At 39.0% G+C, this 15,326-nt stretch overlaps 1 protein-coding gene across 1 annotated transcript in view; it reads left to right on the top strand.

Annotated features, from left to right (window-relative positions):
- LOC132362765 (ELKS/Rab6-interacting/CAST family member 1-like) overlaps positions 1-15,326 on the top strand; it is a 137,505-nt gene that overhangs the window by 15,074 nt on the left and 107,105 nt on the right. The window lies entirely within an intron of this gene.

Here is a 15,326-nt window from a genome sequence, read left to right as displayed (position 1 = left end):
GCAAAGCAGAAAGCTGAATAAGCTTACAGCTTGGGGGCCACCACAGAAACCATTCACAAAAAGGGTGCAGAAGCTGATGCTGTTGTTTATTGTGTTATATGCTGGTTATAGACCTTCATTTTACGGTTATTTCTCTGAAATGCAGTAAAAAAGCCCAAAAAACAGAAAACAATGCCTGGCACCATAGCAGCCCGTATGAAATGAGGCATATGCTGTTTCTAAGACTCACAGCATGTTTTTCTGATACTGTGTTTGCCCATAAACATGTTGATGGTAGGTGCTGTCTGTGGCAGGGGCGGTTTTCCTATGGAAATCCTCTCTTGAACGTACTGGTTTCTGATTCCCCTTGAGGAAGAATGAAGCTCCTTTTTGCTTCCTTAGCAAATTTGATACTTCAGGTATTAATAACATAGCCAGTGGTTGATATGTATCTTGATGACTTACAGGTCATCATGATGGCTGCTCTGTCATAAGTTGCTGTGGTTTCAGAGTACGTTAGAACTCTACGCAGCGTTTTGAGGTGGGAGGGAGCTGAGGTGTAATGAAAGAGAAATTCCCTGCACAGCAGTGGTGATGCCTTAATGATAAAATCATCTTGCTCGGTCTCAAAAATCCCTGGGTCTGCCAGCAACAGCATTAGATGTGAAGTCTGACCTGGGCTTCCATTTTGATTTTGCCATTAAAAGCGTTATGACTTTGCCCTCAGCACTTCTGCGAGTCTAGAGGAATGTTAATTACTAAATGAAAACAAATTTATGAGATCCTTTTGATGGAGTAGAGTGTAATATCTGCTGAGTGCCCCAATATACATTCAGCCCTCTAGAGGAGAAGACTTATAAGTGGTAAAGAGTAGGCTGCTTTTGGAGAAGGAAGCGTGAGGTGAGATGGCAAATTTGGGAATACGTTTTCTAAGGAAGGCCTTGGAGGAGGCCATCATTCTGTAAACCTGAACTTGAGATACAGCAGTGTCCGTTTTGGGGATAGGAGGTCTCTGGGGCATTTATGATTGGGAGTGTGTGAAAATACTGATTCAGAGCCACGAGACCCTGTGACATTGGCTGCATCTAACCCAGGTCTTTCTCATTTAGGGCCCCAGACTAGGGAAGCTACAGTTATCTTCTGAAAGATAGTAAAAAAGATGATCTTGCTGCTCTGAAAGTGAAAGAATCCAAATTTTGGTGAAGAAATGTTTTAGGGACAGGATTGCCCCCATGTTTTTAATATCACTCTTGACTGATTGTTTATTTCGCTTCTTATTTGGGGAAAAGGATATGGAAGTTCAGGTTGGGAAGATTACTTGGAAGAGTTTCTTAAGAATAACCTCATTAGATAGTTTGTGTGTAGATGTGAGAATAAAGTTTTCTTAGAAACAAATGATTTTTTTTACAGTTCAAATATTTTATTTTCCTTAAAGATAGGAGTAGATTTTATAGTTTGAGACTCTTGCTATTATTTAAGCAATAACCAATAAATGTGAGTAAGTAGCAGTTATTTAGGAAGAATGATATAATGATGAACTATTGGAAAATATAAAAACTATAGATAGCATTGTGGAATTGGAAGGGACTTATCACCTGATTTTATAGACAGTTTATCTCATTATTCAGCCTCCTCACTGTAAAGTGGTAAAAATATTAGTTGATCCAGAGTTATTTTAAGGAATAAAAGAGAATTTATTCATTCAACAATTATTTATTAAGTGCTTACTAGGCGCTGAGGCACATGCAGGTTCAGAGGATGTGTCTGTGTATTAGAAAGAAGAAAATCCTGGCCTTCATGGATTTTACCGACTAAGAGGCAAGAGGCTTTACCCAGTGATGACAAACGTGATGAGGGCTTCCAGTGTGCTCCCTGCAGTGGTGTTTTAGACTGAACACAGTGCCTGATAGTTGCGGTAGAAGAAGACTAGCACCAATGTGTCTTGGATGCAAAGTACACCCATTATCGCATTTAAATCTAACACCAGGTCTATAAACTAGGTCTAGTTTCCCCCCTTTTACAGCTGAGCAATGTTGTGTTCTTTTAGGTCTGTGATCAAATCATGGTTATTAAATAAATTAATGAGTAAACTTGGACCTAAAGTGTGGTCCAAGGTCTTCAGCCAGATAGTGGCAGAGCTGGCACTAGAACTGGTTTTGACTCAAGCTCAGGGCTCCTTTCATTGTACCACATTGCCCCTCAGAGCGTGCATGGGCAAATAATCGTATGTACCATGGTAGATAGGAAGAGTGCACAGTTTCAGAGATCCCATACTTGCCAATATGAAAATCATTTCACACAGTACAAATAATAACAGCGAAATCAGGGCTGCTGGCATCCTCAGTTTTAATTCCCATCGCTAGTTATATTCAATTATCCAGTGAGATGGACTTTGAGCTGTGGATTTAGTGTATTAAGTAATAGGATCCAACTCGAAGTTTTCTCTGGCAAACTATTGGCTGTGAAGTAAATTCAAGGCTATTCATCTAAAACGTAAGGTGTCCTGAAGTAGATGTATATGTCATCTTGTCTAACGGGTGGGTTGTGTGAGAGATTTTTCTTTCCAGATTGAGTCATTGGAGACCATTGCTCCTATTACTGCCTTTGAAGTCCTGCAGCTGGTGAACCTTTGGTAGTTGAGATTTCTTTCTCAAAAAACAAAAACCAAAAACATGTATTAGAAGTATTTGTAGTCTAGTTGTGTGTGGGTTACGTGTCTTAATTAGTAAAGTTCTAGTGAATGTCTTGGGATTTTATAAAAACTTCAGTAATAACAACTAAAAATGAACATTTCTGATCCTTTCTCGTGACCCCATAATCAAATCCAAGTCAGTTTCTACTCTCTGCCTGCTATCCTCCAACTCTGAACCATCTTGAAAATACTTGTTTTTTCTAAACATTGTTAGTTTAGGGAGTTACTTGGAGTGAGAGAGTCTCTTTCCTTTGGCTTCCTTTGGGTCAGCAAAGCAGAGGAGTTAGTTTTGGAGGGTTCTCCTTCTATGCATCATCAATTTTAGTCCTTGGCAACGTCTCTAGTCCCAAAGAAATGATGTGGGACTCCCCACGTCTTCCAGAATTTTTAGAAGGCATGTGATGTATTAAGAGTACCTGTGTCTCTTCTGTAATTCATTTGGGCTCTGCAAAATGCCAAAGTGTATCTAATAGAGCAGTACAAGACATGTGCCTATTTTCTTAAAAGTCAACCTTAATTTCGTGTCACTCCAGTCTGCCGCTGGTCTACCCAATAATTAGGATTTTAAGGCTTATGAGTAGTTAGGGGCGCTCCTAGTCCAGAAAGGAGATGCAACTGAAAATATGACATATATTGGCACTACCACTGCAGTGCTTTGGGTTTAAACATTCATCAGTCAAAACTAAACTCTATGAAATGAATGCCAGGATAGACCAGTCTCATCCTGATTTCCTGTCTGGAGTCTATTGCTATAAAAGGTGTATATGTTTATAATTCCTGCCCCTAATAGTCCCTTGCTTCTGTAGAGCAGTGTTTCTTTCCCAAGCACTTAAATATGTTTGATGTTACCCTTGCACCTGTCGTTTAAGGCAGACACACTCAAGTTGACACACAGTTTTTCTCATGACAAGGACCAGTTGTGATTTATGGCCATTTACAGGATGTCAGTGATGTGGAGAGGGTACATTTTGAGCGAACAAGGCTATATATGTATATCCTTTCACTTGGCAATAAAGAACATGGTAAAAAGCTGTTTTCTTCTGAGTGAAGAGCCCTTAGGCTAACTTCCTATAATGTTCACCTAATGTGTTACTATGTTCAAGTCACCTTAACAAATATTTCTTGAGTGCCTGCCTCCTGCAAGGTATTCCACTGGCTGAAGTGAAAGTTTCTGTGAGAAGCCTGATGTATAGAATTTGGAAGTAAAAAAATGCAGTGTTAGTGTGGGTCTTTACTGCTTTAGTTGAAAAGAAAGTGTTATGAGGTAACCTGTCTTTTCCTTTATGAATTTGGCTTGTTTAGCAAGAAACGTATTAACCAAAGATGAAAGGTAGATTCAGGAACATTTATTCACTTTTGAGTGTAAACTTTTATTTTCACCAGAAATTCCTAAACACCTTGATTATAATAAAGTACAACCCTGATTTTGGCGTTTAGGGCCAAGGATAAAAGATTCGTAGACTTACTGAAGAGTAGATTCTGTGAAAGCACAGACTCCTGATAAACGCTGAGTGCCCTGTAGTCCTCTAGATCAGCGGTCCCTAACCTTTTTGGCACCAGGGACCAGTTTCGTGGAAGACAGTTTTTCCACGGACGGGGGGTTTGGGGTATGGTTCAGGTGGTAATGTGAGTGATGGGAAGCGGCAGATGAAGCTTCGCTCGCTCCCCGCCACTCACCTCTTGCTGTGCGGCCAGGTTCCTGGGGGGTTGGGGAGCCCTGCTCTAAATAACTGTCCTAAAAGTGGAAGAACCAGTCTTTTTGTTGGTGAGGACCCAGTGGCCTCCATCATTGTAACTACTGTGATATAACCTGTAGTGTGTGATTGATAAATAATTTAATACTGTTGACAGGGGTATTTGTTGCTTACTTTGTACATTTGCAAGCAGTTCTTTCTTCCTCATGATACTCCTTGCATTAATAGTTGAGCGAAATGACATGATGAGTCAATAAGACTGCTTTCCCTGTGACCAGAGTTGTCAGGACAAGTCAAGGTCTAATCAGACATTTTCATTTCATTAAGTTGGACTTTTGCCAGAGCCTTTTGGAAGCCAGCATAACACTTGTTCTTGCAGGTCATTGGCCCAGACACAGTCACATGATTACACCTCCATGCGAGAATGTCTGGGAAATGCTGTTTTATAGTCTTGTTTCAGAATAAAAATCAGGCTTCTGACGTTAAGAAAAAGGCTACTGCTGAGCTACCCCAATTCTTTTCCCTACCTCCGATTTCTTCCTGATACTTAGTTGGAAGATCTGGCTGTATTCCTTTTCTTGAACTCTGTGTGGCATACTTGGGTACTTCATGTCCTAGTCTTTCAACCTGAGAGGAGGATCCTTCAAGTTTTTGCAGCTTTCAGCTCCATGAGCTCAGTAGGAGTATCCTTGAAGCAAAATAAGAACAGGGTGTTGCATGCTCTTTTTTTTTTTTTTAATTTCCGATTTTAATGATCAATTTTAGTTATCTATGCAAAGTGATTCATGCAGATCATAAAATTCTTAGAGGAAAAGGAACCCTGGGACAGAAGACATGGGTCCACTGAGGGCGGTAGTCATGGTTTGCAAATAAAAATTGTGACTGCAGCCAGAAGAAGGAACAGTGGGTGCTGAGAAAGGAAATGACAGATAACCATTCCTAGAGGGTTTATTTGGCTTTTGAGAAATAAGTAAACGAAAAGTTCCCTCTAGTTTGCTGCTTTGAGTCTTCCCTTTGAACACATCATCTAGGCAGAGTTGACATAGATGGTTCTTTTAATTTAAAATCTCTGTAGTCTTCAAACAAGGAGGCCCCATGCAGGCAGTCTCATAGATGGTTGTACATGAATTACCCATCTGTCTTCAAAAAAGGGAGTTTCTGATTTCCTTCTAAGAAAAGGATTTGCAGGATGTGGTGGGAATGAGGTGAGCGAGGCCTTCAACTTCCATGCAGTTGCAGACATTTTGGAGGCAACTTGAACTCTTTGGATCATACTTTAATCCCTGATACCTAAGGATGGCGATCCTAATTTCAGCATCTGGGTGGTATTCATGAAAGGCTTCTGGTTGAATAAGTTAGGAAGGATGCTCATATGAATAAACCTTATTATATGCCCCAGTTTCTGGGCAGCCTGCAGTACCGAGTTCTGACCTGGGATTAGGATGCCTTGTGTGGAGCTAGTGCCACTGCAGCTCTTAAGTCTCATCCAAGATGGTTATTTTCCATGTGCTTCTGAGTAGCTGTTTCTTTGGCTTTCTAATAGCATGGATACTCAGCATAATCACAGACTCCTAGATATGGAAGTATCTGAATGATAATGTAGTCTAATTTCGAAAGAAATGAGATGAAAGAGGCCAAGTGACTTGCTTCAAGGTACCTGGTAGAAAAACTGGTGTTAGAACCTTGGTTCCGTGTTCTCAGTCCACTGCTGTCTTGCAGTGCACTGAATTTCTCAGAGAAAATGAGACTAAAGGCGGTGTTTTTCTATGTCCTCCTTTGCTCCTGGTACTTAACAGACCTGGAATCTACTCATGTATGTGTCAGGTTTTAGATCAGCAATAGGCTCACTGATTATGGAAATAATTGGGGAGATGTGGTATGTGTGAAAGTTTCAGGTAAGCGAGGCAAGGGGTTGTTGTGGTGGATTGGGAGATGTTTGCCAGTTCAACTCACATTTCTGCAGTGCGTGATGGGACTTGGGGCTCTTCTTTCTGTAGCTTATTAACAGATAAGCTGTTTCGCTGCTGGAGCTGCTGAATCTACAATAGCATGAATCAGCAAGAAGGAGGTGTGATTAGTCACGTGGACTTAGGCCTTTCCCATTGCCAAGGCTTGATATATTCACATCTTCCACTTTTTTTTTTCCTTCCGGTTTTACTGAGATATAATAATTGACATACAGCACTGTAAAAGTTGAAGGTATATAGCGTAGTGCTTTGACTTGCATACATCATGAAATGATTATCACAGTAAGTTTAGTGACCATTCATCATCTCATATAGGTACAAAATTAAAGTAGAAAAAAAAGTGTTTTTTTTCACATCTTCTGTTTTTTCCTCTTTGTAGAGGCTCATCACATGGAATGATAACATGTTTAGTCTTCTGTGTTACACTTGGTTTAGTCCACGTAATTACATGTAATGTAAAATTACATACAGTGCAAATCAGTCAAGAGGCTATCTTTCCTTCCTCCATCTCTGAGACATGGGTGACCACAGGAGGCCCCTCTGTTGACATTTCTTGCTCTTGTCGTGGCCCTGTTGCCAATCAGTCTAAAACAATATTTTTCTGTGAATTTCTTGTGAAGTTATTTACATGAAAAGTTTTCTAAACGTATGTAATTCAAACTTGATTCTTTGTTTAATGCCAGTGCAATTTTTATGGACTAGAAAAACAATTATATGAATTCTAGATTTTCCCGGGAAATCTATAACATGCAGATCTGAAGTTCATATGGGACCTCTGTCTCCTCGTGAGCCCTAGGTAAGGTACAGTGAGGATGGAGAGGTGGATAAAGGAAGGAGTGAGTGATGCTTCATTGGGGAAGGTGAGCAAGGTGGCCAGATAGGTTTGTTTCATGACAAAGAGTGTGATTTAAGCACTTGCTTTCTTTTGAAAACATCTCTTTTCACCATCTCCCTATCCTGATATCACAGGAAGAAGGAAAAAACCAAACAAACCTGTTGCCTCATTTCCTAAAGCAGTGATTCTCAAACTTTAATGAACATGCAAGTCACCTTGCCTTTTAGAAGACTGCCGACTCTGATTTAATAGTGGTGGGGCAGTGGTTCTCAAAGTGTGTTCCTCAGAGCAGCAGCTCTGGTTCCGCCAGCCGTGTTAGAACTATAAATTCATGGACCTCGCCTGACCTGCTGATTTAAAATCTCAGAGGATCGGCCTCAGAAACTGTTCTTACACATTCACCAGGTGATTGTTGTGTACCTTGAACATTTGAGAATCACTGCCATTGAAGCTATTCTCTTGGGATTTTCCCAGGCCTCTGGTATTTGCTACTCTGTGATTGGGCCTTGGTATTATTCCCTTGCTATTTAGCAATTGAAACTTTTGGGCAGAGATTTTACTTGAGGCTCCTGACTGGATGTTAGTGTCCAGCAAGTTAACTGGCTCTATTAAAGTATGTTTCTTAGTCCTTCACCACTCTCTCTGTTATAACCCTGATACTTTGTAAAGCAAAGATGCCATTTCATGGAATCATGAACATCAGTACCATGGCTAGACACCATACATAACATGGCGATTGGGTAATACCTTAAAAGGTAGACTGAAAAAGAAACCGACGAGATAAAACACCCCAGAAGAAAACGCTCTTGTAGATTTTCAGGGGTTTTACATCTTAATATCAACTGAGTCCCAATTCACAGATAGTTTCAACCATATTAATAGCCAGTGGGCGTTGTTACCTAGGTTCTATGCCTGCTTGGTTCAGATGAGTGCAAACATGCTTAGCAGTGCCTTTACCAGTGTTGCCATTACTGGTGAAGGAAGAATATTTTATAATAGGGATTGGATTCTCTCAGAAGTCAGTTTTCTTAAGGTATTTGCAAAGGATGAATGTTACCTCCTACAGTGTTTCAAGAGCTCTAACTTTAATTTTCTGAAAGTTTTATTGATTTCTTCCAAAGGCTATAGCTGGAGAAATACGCACTGTATGTTTGTCAGATTGGTTACAGGGTCTCCAGTATAGGTGGGCTGAGGCTGTGTTTGTGCTTTTCCTCTGGGAGGTTTTTCATCTTAGAGAAAGGATCCATGTGTTTTGTGAATCTCTATAAAGCAATGAGAGGAGTTCAAAATGTATTAGAGTATTCGACAAGTGCTCCAAAGAGGGCTATTTGGGCACAAGGTCTAGATGCTAATGTATTATGTTCTTTGAAAACAGCTTAAATGTAAGTACATATAAGAACCCTAGTTAAGATTTAAGGGTAATGCTGTAAGATCTCTCATAAAGGATTCACAAAAAGTGCTGCAACCTTTGTAACCTTTCCAGAAGCAATACAGTGTATGTTCACCCCTCATTTGCAACTTGAAGAAATTTATCCAGTTTATGCGGAAAATTGAAAAGAAGCAGATGCTTATTCCTAAGCTAGAGTTTTGAAGGCCAACAATTAAAATAAACATGTCTCTGCCAAAACTTGAACTAAATTAAAAAATTTAGCATATAAATTAAAGCTTACTTAAAACTAAATTTATCAAGGAAATACATTTGTTTTGCATTACTGGTTTCAATTATTGTGAAAAGGCTTCATTTTTATGGAACACTGAAGATTTTTCAAAGTTTCCAACAATTTATTAGACAATTGCACCACTGAAAACGAGTTACGAGTGTCTGGCTTAAATGTATGAACTATTAGCACATCGTTGATGAGCTTAGAGAGAGATGTTAAAGCAGCCATTATCCTCCTGCAGGTTCATGTTCCTATTCCCAGGGGACTGTAAGAAACTGGTTTGTAGCCTGAAAACAGATACAGCTATGGGCTGAGGATATACGTAGCATCTCTTCTCTCCTATTCGTTTGTTCTTTCTCTCGGGAATCTGCATTTTGGGACATTGCTGATGAATTGCTGTCAGGCATGGGTACTCTTAGTTTATTGCCATAGAAGAAGAGAGAGATTACTTCCTTGTTTGCAGTACCTGTCTGCTCTAGTCCTGTCTGTACAGTGTTTCCTAATTAATATTTCCTAAACACCTACCTCATAACTTTTTTTCATTTACTAAATATTTATTTAGTTCTTGTTTTCCCAGCTTTCTTGAGGTATAATTGACAAATAAAATTGTATATATTTAAAGTGTACAAACTGATTTGATACACCTAGACATTGGGAAATACTGGTCCTGATCAAGTTAACTAACATTTTCATCACCTCACATAGTTCCCCTCTACCCCCATACCCTTGTTTTTGTTTTTGTTTTTTTTGGTGGTGAGAATGGTTAAAGTCTGTTTCAGCAAATTTCAAGTATACAAGACAGTATTATTAACTACTGTAACCATGTTGTACATTGGATCCTCAGAACTTATTCATATTCTTCTTAAAAGTGAAAGTTTGTACGTTTGACCAACGTTTTCCTGTTTCCCTCATCTCCCAGACCCTGGCAAGGACCCTTCTCTTCTGTTTCTATTAGTTCAATTTTTTTTTTTTTTTTTTTTTTTAAGATTGCACATGTAAGTGATACCATGCAGCATTTGTCTTTCTCAGTCTGGCTTTTTCCATTTAACATAATGCCCTCCGAGTTCATTCATGTTGTCACAAATGACAGGATTTCCTTCTTTTTTATAGCTACATAATATTCCATTGAATATATATACCACATATTCTTTCTTCGTTCATTGATGGACACAGGTTTCCTTATCTTGGCTATTGTCAATAATGCTGCAGTGAACATGGGAATGCAGATATCTCTTTGGGATACTGATTTCATTTCCTTTGGATATGTATCCAGAAGTGGGATTGCCGGATCATTCGGTAGTTCTATGTTTAACTTTTTGAGTAACCGCCATACTGTTTTCCATAGTGACTGCACCAATTCACATTCTCACCAACAGTGTACAAGGGTTCCCTTTATTCATATCCTCACCAAGATTTGTTATCTCTTGTCTTTTTTCATAATAAACATTATAATAGGTAGTGAGGTCATATCTCATTGTGGATTTGATTTGCATTTCCCTGATGATTAGTGATGTTGAGCACCTTTTCATATATCCGTTGGTCATTTGTATGTCTTCTTTGGGGAACTGTCTATTCAGGTCCTCTGCCCACTTTTTAATTGGACTTTTTTTTTTTTAATTTTGCTATTGAGGCATATGAGTTCTTTGCATGCTTTGGATATTAATCCCTTATCTGATAGGTAGTTTGCAAATGTTTTCTCACATTCTATAGGTTGCCTTTTCCTTTTGTTGCTTGTTTCCTTTGCTGTGCAGAAACTTTTTAGTTTGATGTAGTTCTACTTGTTTATTTTTACTTTTATTGCCTGTGCTTTTGGTGTCAAGTCCAGAAAGATATGGCGAAGACCTATGTCAAATAGCTTACCACCTATGTTTTCTTCTAGAAGTTTTATGGTTTCAGGTCTTACATTTGAGTCCTTAATCCATTTCAAGTTAAGTTTTGTCTATGGTATTCTTTCGCATGTGGGTATCAATTTTCCTAACACCAGTTATTGAATAGACTATCCTTTCCCCATTTTGTGTTTTGGGCACTGTGGTCAAAGGTTAGTTGACTGCATATGCATCCCACATAACTATTTTCCTGAAAACTTTCATTTACTCCTGTTTGCTGTGCCAGGATTCATGGCCCTCAGTTTACTGTTCTATTTTCATTGATCCCTAATCATCACTCCGTCTGCTTCAGTCAGTCCAGTGATTTTCCTTCTTCCGCCACATCTCAGGTTCATGCAAAGTAGCTTCTGGGGCAGAGTTGCCTTTTCTTTCTAAACAGGTCCAGTCAGATCATCACGTATGACTGCTTGTACATATAGAGGAAGGCAGACTATCAGGAGAAAACTATTTTAGGATTCTATGTTATAAACATTTTAACTAAAAAACTTTTAAATTTAACGAGTTCATGCTTCTTAAAAAGAAAATGCTGAACACAATTTAATCCTTTCTAGATAAATTAGAATGACATTATACACAGTAAAAATAAGTTGCATTGTAGTGATTTCTACTAGACAGGTAAGGTATTAAGGACTAGTTGTCTGATCCTACATTGAATAATACGTCTTGCAGCTGATATTTGTTTTTATAATGAATGCACACGTGTGTTGGTTTAAATTGCTGTGTTGAGATTAATGTTCTCAGAAATTATTTCTACATTACCAGGAAGTGGTACATTTGAAGCCTCTCCTGTACCATCTTGAGATTAAAAAAAAAAAAAAAAAAAGAACTTTCTTTTATTTCCATTACTTAAGTTTATTTAAACTTGTGTTTAAAAAACAAAATATCTTCTCAAATCCCCAGTCATATTTCCATGCAGCTTGGTTCTAAGAGTCCTGGAAACAAAGAACAGTATCAGTCCAGGACCTTTGCAGGAAATGTTCTCAAGATCACTAGTGCATCTTAGGATGTTAGCCCAAGGGCCAACTGGGATATCAGGCCACATTGAAGAGATACTTTAATTTGTAAGATTTGTTGTGACCGTCAGACAACATATGTCTTTTGACTCCATTAAGGAATGTGTGAAGGCACAGCACTACTAATGCTACATTAGCTATCTGTCTTTAACTTTCAAAAATAATTTGAAAGCATTTTTAATGCCATTTTTCAGACGGCGAAAAGAAGTGCAAAGAAGTTAACTTGGCCAAATATAAGTGAAGGAGACGTGATTTTAGCTCGAGAACAAATGCTTTGTCTCATTACTGTACTGCTTCACTATAACAATCAAGATGTGGAGATTTCTAAAATTTTCACCATGAATGTTAAGAAAACACTAGATTGCATGATGTGTTACAGAAACACCCACTAAAATCCACTGAAGTAAGAAGTTGTGAATTCTCTCTGTACTTTGATAAATTCCCCTTGGGAGCACACCGGTTTGGAATCAAGAACGCTTGGTTCTAGTCCTAACATCTGCATTCTGTGGGTCTCAGTTTTTAATATTAAAACTCTCCAAGGCCCCTTCTTAGTGCAGTGATACATGCCTATGGAATTGGGGCTTTTTGCATGCTTTATGAAGTATTTTAGAGCCAGCTGGCCTGGCACTTTACACTGGAGGAAAAAGTAGCCATTAAGGTCTTAAATTTGTCCCGTGTAGTAAAGACTGAAGGTGAAGATGAGAAGTTTTGTTTTCTTAGGTTTTGTTGAAGCAGGCTGCTACTGACTGCTGCCCTGGGATGCTTGGGATTCGTCATAGGGCCGGAGGCTGTGCCTGCCGGTCTGGCAGTGGGCCATCCTGGCGAAGCACAGCACAGGGGCTGGTGTGCGCTGCCACGTGAAGTATTAGATAACTGCCCAGAAGAGCTGCCATACATGCAGAGGAGGGGGTATTAGGGGCTGCCCATGGTAGTCATAAAATGATAGATATGAATCTAATCTTAGAAAAGCGAGTTGAACTCCCTCACTTTTAGTTGGGGCTCAAGGAAGTGAGGAAAGTTGTGCAAGTTTGTACCTTTAGTGTGAAAGTTGAGGATGGAATTCGGGTCTCCTGACTACTTATCTAACTCACCACTTACACTCATTTATGCTAAATACCATGCCTCCTTTTGCTCCCACAGGAATATGGTCACTTGGTGAATTTATGTTCATTTATTTCATGTACAACCTGAAATGCCTCTTCTTGCTTATCAAATCAACATAAAGCACTTGAAAATTGGATTCAAGCTTAGACAACAGACACAGTGACGTATTAAGATCATTTTATGCCGTATCATGATGATTTTTAGGGTGTTAATTAATTTCCGCTCAAGGAAGCATAAACAGCAACTACATGCAGGTAAAAGACAATAGACAAAAAGGTAGCAGTAAATGGTTGCCCTTTGGGTTCCACAGGGCTTGTGTTAGATAAGGTCTTACTTTGCATAGTTATGATGCGGTAAAGAAGTATACTCCCCACTAGTAAATATTTCAGAGATGCTAAATTGGGAAACTGGCAAATTGCAGGTATGAATGGATGAGTACAGTGTGCTCAATGAATAAGGAATCAAAAGGAATCAGAAGGAATCGAAAGAATGTAGGCACCTTAAATGTATTCAGGTACAAAGAAATCACCACAAAGGAGACCATGATGGAGGAGAGGTACTGGCTTGTCAATAGATTTGGGTTTGCAGTTTGGAAACCACTCTGTAAACTCCACAAAAACTGATAATTGTGCTAGTAACCTTGGTGTTGATAATCATAATCTGGGTATTCAGATTTACTGGCATGACATTATGCAAATCAGTTAACCTTTCTGAAAATCTAATTCCTCATCTGTGAAGGAGTTGGATTAGAAGATATTTCCTGGCTTAAATAACCACTGTTGGACAAAGAATCTTATAATTAGTATCTGCAGCTCTTCAGGAGGGAAAAAAATAACGATAATTGATAACTTCAATGAGTAACTTTATTTCTTTGAGTTATGGGATAGTCATGCTTTTTTCAGTCGTCATAGATACTCCCCATCGCCTAAGATTATAAATATATGAGGCTTGAACACACAAAGGAAACTTAGAGATAGTCCACCCCTACTCGAAATTTTATTCTTAAGGGTGGAGAGGCCTTGAATTACAAAGTGACTTGTCTAACTGGTTAATGGTGAAGCCCAAAGGACTAACAAGGCTTCCCAGTTCTCCACACACAGGGCTCTTTTCTCCTATAGGAAAAGGGGTAAATAGGTTTTCTTTCTCATGCCAATTCAGGTTGATTAGTAAGGCCTGGCTGTTTGAGAAAGACTGTGGAACTGAGAGCCAGGTACTATAGAAAAGACTAATGTTATTGATTAGGACTGTTTGCTAGATAAACAGAACAGGGAAGTCACCTATATGTTTGCCACCTCCTCTCAAAGCTATGGTTTACACATGTTCCTTGAGGTTAAACTTTGAATATTTCTTCTGCCTTGCTTTTTAACAACCATCACTCACAATATTAATTAATGTTGTCTAAGGTATTTCACTCTAAGAGACGGCCTATGTCTCAGTGGACCAAACTTGGATTTGGTCATTAGGAAATACGTCATTCTCAGTGCTTGGATCCTCATTGGGTTTTCTTGAGCTGTTTTTCATTTCTGACGCTGCTAAATGTTTTAGACTTCTCCATTAGCATCATGTGGCCTGTCTGACTAGGATTTCAAGCTGCCAGGGCAGGACCACAGCTCTGAGTACAGGCTGGCTGTAGTTTTGTCCCTCATTATAAGACCATGGAATACAGTAGGAGAGGAGCGGCAGATACCTTGTCCTTTGTGGTTCCGACAACTTAAGTGCAATTCTTGGCAGCCTAGTTTTAGACTCTGATATGGGCCTTTTCTCGTATGATGTTGCAGGAAGCTTTCTCTTGCTGCTGACATGTTCTGGCTCCTTGGTTTACTCAGAGGAGTGGTGAAGGAGACATACCTCAAGCCAGGAGCCGCTATGTTGGCCCTTATGCTCTACTTTCTATAACTTTGCAGGATTTTGGAAGAAAATGAGAATATACTCTGGAACTGGAGATACATATACCCACACATAGATTCGTATATATATATATATATATTTTCACTTCTTCAGGTCTTTGTCCTCATTCCTATCATCTGGAATTGTTTTGAAAGAAAAACGCATATTACCCTCATAAGGAACTAGAGTTTAACTTCGGAAACTTATAACACATTTATAAAAGACACAAAGTGTTCTCTCTTTTTAGAACTGTTCAAGTGCAAGTCAGATTTGAGTTCAAATGGAATGAAATGCCGGTTTATTTCTGGAAGCAAGTTTAGTTATTTTCTAGTCCAGATTCTTTGTTTTACAGATGAAAAAATGGAAATCCAGGGTCTAGGAGGGTTAAGTGATATGCTCGGTGGTACATTTCAGAAGAAACAGAATAGGAAAAAGAATCCAGAACTTGCCAATTTTTGGTCTCACGCATTTTATCTCACACCGCAGTACTGCCTCTGGGTTTAGAATTACAACAGTTTGGTTTCCTTTTAAACTGATGACTTAGGTTTTTGTTAAGGTTTGATTTACAGTTTAGTAAAAATTTAATACTTATGTTCATTTTGGGTTTT

The sequence above is a fragment of the Balaenoptera ricei genome, chromosome 3, assembly GCF_028023285.1.
Source record: "Balaenoptera ricei isolate mBalRic1 chromosome 3, mBalRic1.hap2, whole genome shotgun sequence".
Classification (NCBI taxonomy): domain Eukaryota; kingdom Metazoa; phylum Chordata; class Mammalia; order Artiodactyla; family Balaenopteridae; genus Balaenoptera; species Balaenoptera ricei.
This window is presented reverse-complemented; position numbering and strand designations above follow the sequence as displayed.